Consider the following 5,827-nt stretch of genomic DNA (forward strand, 5'->3'; position numbering starts at 1 on the left):
GGTTCTACTATGCATACGCAAAGATCTCCTCAAAATTTAAAGAGACAGTTTCCACTTAAAACCAAATGGCCACAGCCAGACCTGAACTGTTTACAACTAGAAAAAAAAAGCCTGAACAGGGATTGTGGAGTGGGATAAGAAGACAACAAAGGAAATAAGCCAAAAATTAAATCCTAAGTTATGTCAAAATGACCAACAGTGACGTCTTGAAATTTCTCAGGAAGAAGAGTGAAAAGGGAAGCCCATATCTTGATCATATCTACCTGGAGGCAATCAGAAAGCATAAAACATACCAAAATACACATCCATCTAAGTATTAAGACCACAGATAACCCCTGAATATGCCCAAAAAACAGAAGCAGATGACCATATCTGCACATGTTCAGAAACGAGATAGAGTGACTGAGGGAAATGAGCTGGAAGTAGACCTACAGTCCATACTGGAAGATGGGCAGGCTTTAGAAATGCCTGAGAAGGAATTCAGAAAAATGATTACAAAATGTACCAAAACACTATACAATGGAGTTGAGAAAAATAAGGAAGAAGTCAGGAAAACACTACAAGAACAATCAAATAAGATAGATACAGCATTGGAAACAATTCAACACCTACAGAAAGAGGTCCAAATGATTACTAATAGAATATCAGAAATGGACAATACACTGAAAAGACAAAGGAGTAGAATTGTAGAGATAGAAGCCAGAACTAGTGAGCTAGAAGATAAATCTCTCAACACTACTAAGATAGAAGAACAAACACGAAAAAGGATTAAAAAAAAAATCTGTAGAAGGCCTAAGATTCATGTTGGATAACATGAAGAAGAATAGCATAAGAATTATTGGCATTCCAGAACAGGAACAATCACACAAGTCCGCAGAGGAGATTGTTGAAGAGCTTCTGGAAGAAAAATTTCCTAACATCATGAAAAGTGAAAAGATAAGCATTCAAGAAGCTCAATAAACCCCAGGATGCATAGACCCTAAAAGACAATCACCAAGACATATAATAATCAAGCTCTCCAAAACCAAAGATAAGGACAGGATCTTGAAAGCAGCTAGGGAAAAGAAAAGTGTAACATACAAAGGCAAGCAAATCAGATTAAGATCAGATTTCTCAACAGAAACCATGCAGGCAAGAAGGCAATGGGGAGACATATATAAAACCCTGAAAGAAAAAAACTGCTACCAAAGAATCCTCTACCCAGCAAAGCTGTCAATCAAATACAATCAAAATATTCCAGGATAAACAGAAGCTAAGGGATTTTGCCAAAGCCAACCTTGCTATAAAAACATCCTAAAGGAATTTCTGTGGACTGAGAACCAACAAGAACACACAACAACTACAGAATAACATAAGTGGCAGCATCAACCTTAACTCAGTCGAAAAATGGAAGAGTCAAGAACAGAATAAAATTATAAGAACAGAGGATCTGGGAGGTCAGTCTATGATCAAAACAATTACAATGTGAAAGAAGGTAAACACAGAAGAACAGAGATCCAGGTGGTAGGAAGGTCAGGTACATTACTGGATAAAATAGACTGTCTTAAATGGAGGGAAGAATTGATGGAATATAAGGTAACCAAAATGGGATTGGGGTGGGGGTTTACTTTGGGTGTTGGGGGGCAATACAAGAAGGGGAGAGGAGGCAGAAGAACAAGATAGATAGGGGAACACTGAGAAAAGTTTGCATGGCCTAGTGGGACAGAGGTAAATAGTGATGCATACTCAAACTTGGAACAACGGAGCTCTGGGATACAGGGATCTAAGTATAGCTTGAAGAGGGTAAATAATACTAAATCCTTGACTGCCTTATGAATATTAGTTTCCCTTGCCTACTATTGTAAAATAGACACTTGAGTGGGATAGAAAGGAATGTTGGGAAACACGATCAGAGAAAACTTGTAAGCCCACCTTCAGCCTATAACTGATTGGAATACCTAAAAGGGGTTCTACAACTTGCCCAGTGAAATAGGCCTCATGCAAAGCCTTTACAGAATATAGGACCTTAGGTGGAATCCTGAGTCCCATCCAGAACCTCGTGAGGTGAGACTTTCCCACTAGAAAGGACAAGCAGACTGAAACAGCTACAGTGACAGAAGATACATCTTCATGATGAACCTGACCTATTCTCAGAGCGGTAGTTAGTCTAAATACCAACAGAGAGGGAAAGAGTCTTCAAATCAAGTATCAATGCTATCCGCTCTGTACACAGGGTAGATAGGGACGGGCAACTTAGACATTGGCTACCTAAAATGAGGGGACAATAAAGGCACGAAGTGACTGGCTTACAAGGCTTCAAGAGGGCATTTAGTTTAAGAGTATGGGGGAAAAGAAAGAGTCCCCACTGAATAGCTGTCATCTTGTCTAGATGTGTCTGGTGAAAAGAGATGGGGATAAGATTTGTAAGATTCAATAGTGAATAATTGTTATCATGACTACTCACGACTGTCACAATTGTAAAGGTAGAAGTTTTGTAACAAAAAAGGGGTGTGGTTAAACTTACAGTCCAGAAATAGAGAACCCTAGGACCATCAAGAGAGGAACACACAAGCAGAATGCGGGACCTTATCCAGAGAAGCAGCAGCGCCAGAGATGGAGGCAGAGATGGGGTCATGGAGAGAGGGAGTGGCTGAGGACTCTAGATTGATGGACTAAGAAGAGAAGGACTAAGAGCTGGTGGCCAGGAGCAGACTTTCAGAATGTGCACTTTGGAGATGTAAATTATTACATATGCCTGAGTGCTTTTTTGTTTGTTTTTTAAAAAGCTAAAGTGGATAGAGAGAAATACTGTTAACTGATGGTACATGGAGGGGATTATAATCAATATAATGAAACAAGGTATATGATTTGTTGCATGCAAAACTGATGATATGTCCTGTAAACTTTAACTCAATCCACAATAAAAATCCTTAAATAAAAAATTTAAAAAAAAGAAGAGATGAAAAAAAATAAAAATAAAACCACAAGACACTCCTCAGAAATACTATAATGAATCATTCCCACCTCCTCCACACACAGAATAGACAGGGATGGGCAACTTGGACATTGGCTACCCAAAGTGGTGGGGGAGAAGGGTACAAAGGCAAGAAGTGACTGGCTTATAAGCTTTCAAGAGGGAACCTAGTTCCAGAGGGCGTGGAGGAAGGTAGAATCTTCAGTGAGTAGTATCCAATCTATCTAGGCAGGGCTGATGAAATGAAATACAGATAGGTCTCTTGTGATACAACAGTGAATAATTGTTATCAGGACTGATTGTGAGGGTGGGAAATGTAAAGGTAGACATTTTATAGCAAGGAGGAGAGTGATAAACTTTTCAGTCTAGAAGCAGAGGTCCCTAGGACTATCAATGGAGAAGAGAGGCAAGCAGGACCCTACCCAGAGAAGCAGTGATGCCTGAGAGACAGAGATGATGACATGGAGAGATGGAGCAGCTGGGGACTTTAGACCCAGAGAGGGAGAGGGGCTATGTGTTGATGACCGGGGAGGGGGGGCAGGCTTGCCTTTGGTTGGTTGATGATTCATGGAGGGGATTGTAACAGTGGCAATGAAATTATATACGATAGAATGAATGTAAAACTAATGTTCTCCCATGTAAACTATCACATAGTTCACAATAAAACATTTATTAAAAAATATTATAATGAGTTGCTATGAGTCAGAACTGACTTTAAAGCACTGAACAACTAACTACAACAACAGTACTTAAGTAGTACTATCTTCTTTTCTTGGAGATGGGTAGAAGTAGGGATTAGAGTGAAGAAGAAATCAAATTAATTAGTATTGAATTATGTTAGTAGGTTAGATTCTACTACCAGATCTGTGACTTAGTAGCTATGTGATTCTGGGTAAATCATTTTAATTACCCAAGCTTCAGTTACCACATCTGTGAAATAAAAATCATAATATAGTTACTTAATGAGGTAACTTTGAAAATTAAATGACTTAGATAGATAGATAGATAGATAGATAGATAGATAGATAGATAGATAATTTAGTATAGCACCTGACTTAGTGGGTCTTCAAAAATTATAATTGTAATAATTTCATTTGCCCTCAGCAGTGTACCACAAAAAACAATCCCTGATGGGACATTCAAAATTAGAGGTAAACCTGGATAGGAAAACTCAGCATTGTGAAAATGTCAATACTGTCCAAACCAATTTACACATATAATGCAATCCCAATCCAGATTCCAACAACATTCTTCATAGAGATGGAAAAGACAATTATAAACTTTATATGGAAAGGAAAGAGACCCAGGATAATCAAAGCACTGCTTAAGAAGAACAAGGTTGGAGGCCTCTCACACCTTGATTTCAAAATTCACTACATAGTTACAGTGGTCAAAACAGTCTGGTACTGGTACAATGAAAGATACATTGATCAATGGAACAGAACTGAGAATCCAGAAATTATCCGTAACACATCCAGCCAACTGATTTTTGACAAAGCGCCTCGGAATATTGCATGGGGAAGAGATAGTTTCTTTAACAGATGGTGCTGACAGAACTGGAAAGTGATATGCAAAATATACCTCAGGCCCTATGCAAAAATGAACTTAGCATGGATTAAATACCTAAATGTGAATCCCAAAATTATGAAGATCATCAAAGAAAAAATAGGGACAAATGTGAGGGCACTAATTCAGGGCATACACAGACTACCAGCCATTTTGAAAATTACACAAACAAAAGTAGAAAAAAGATGATTGGGACATACTAAAAATTAAAAACTTATGTGCATCAAAAGACTTCACCAAAAGAGTAAAAAGGGAACCCACAGAATGTAAAAAAAATCTTTTGCAATGACACATCAGATAAGGGACTCATTTCTAAAATATATAGGAAACTACAACACATCTACAAGAAAAATAAATAACCCAATTAAAAAAATGGGCACAGGACATGAACAGACACTTCACCAAGGAGGCAATCTGGGCAGCCAACAAACATATGAAGAAATTTTCATGATCACTAGCCATCAGAGAGATGCAAATCAAAACAACAATGAGATATCATCTCACACCAGCAATAACAGCAAAGATTAAAAAAAGTAGAGGACAATAAATGCTGGCAAGAATGTGGAAAGACTGGAACCCTCCTACGTTGTTGGTGGGATTTCAAAATGGTCCAACCACTCTGGAAAGCAATATGGTGCTTCCTCAGAAGGTTGGAAATAGAAATACCATATGACCCATCAATTCCTCTACTTGGTATTTACCCACAAGAAATACAAGCCATAACACGAGTAGCTATATGCACACCAATGTTCATAGCAGCACTATTTACAATAGCAAAAAGATGGAGAGAGTCTAAGTGCCCATCAATTGAAGAATGAATAAACAAACTTTGGTACATACACACAATGGAATACCATGCTGCCTTGAAGAACAACAAGGTAGCTTCAAGCCACCGCATAACACTGATGAACCTTGAGGACATTATGCCGAGTGAAATTAGTCAGTCACAAAAGGATAAATACTGATTAGAACTATTACTGTAAAAGACTAAGAAAAAGAATCCACCCAAAAGGGGAAAAAACAACCAAACAAACACTATATATAATTGCTGATCACCGTGATATATGGGATGAGAGGAGGGGAGGGAGGAAGAGGAAGATAGAGCACAGGGTAAGGAATAGACACAGGAAAGCTTGGGTGCTGGGGGAGGGCAATACACAAGAATGGAGGGGGGAATGGAAGAACTAGGCTGATGACTGAACAGTTAGGCTGGTTCGAATGGGCTAAGTGAGACAGAGGTAAATGATAATGTATGCACAAACTTGGAACAACAGGCTTCAGCATACAGGGATTGAGGTATGGTTTGAA

The sequence above is a fragment of the Chrysochloris asiatica genome, unplaced genomic scaffold, assembly GCF_000296735.1.
Source record: "Chrysochloris asiatica unplaced genomic scaffold, ChrAsi1.0 scaffold00252, whole genome shotgun sequence".
Classification (NCBI taxonomy): domain Eukaryota; kingdom Metazoa; phylum Chordata; class Mammalia; order Afrosoricida; family Chrysochloridae; genus Chrysochloris; species Chrysochloris asiatica.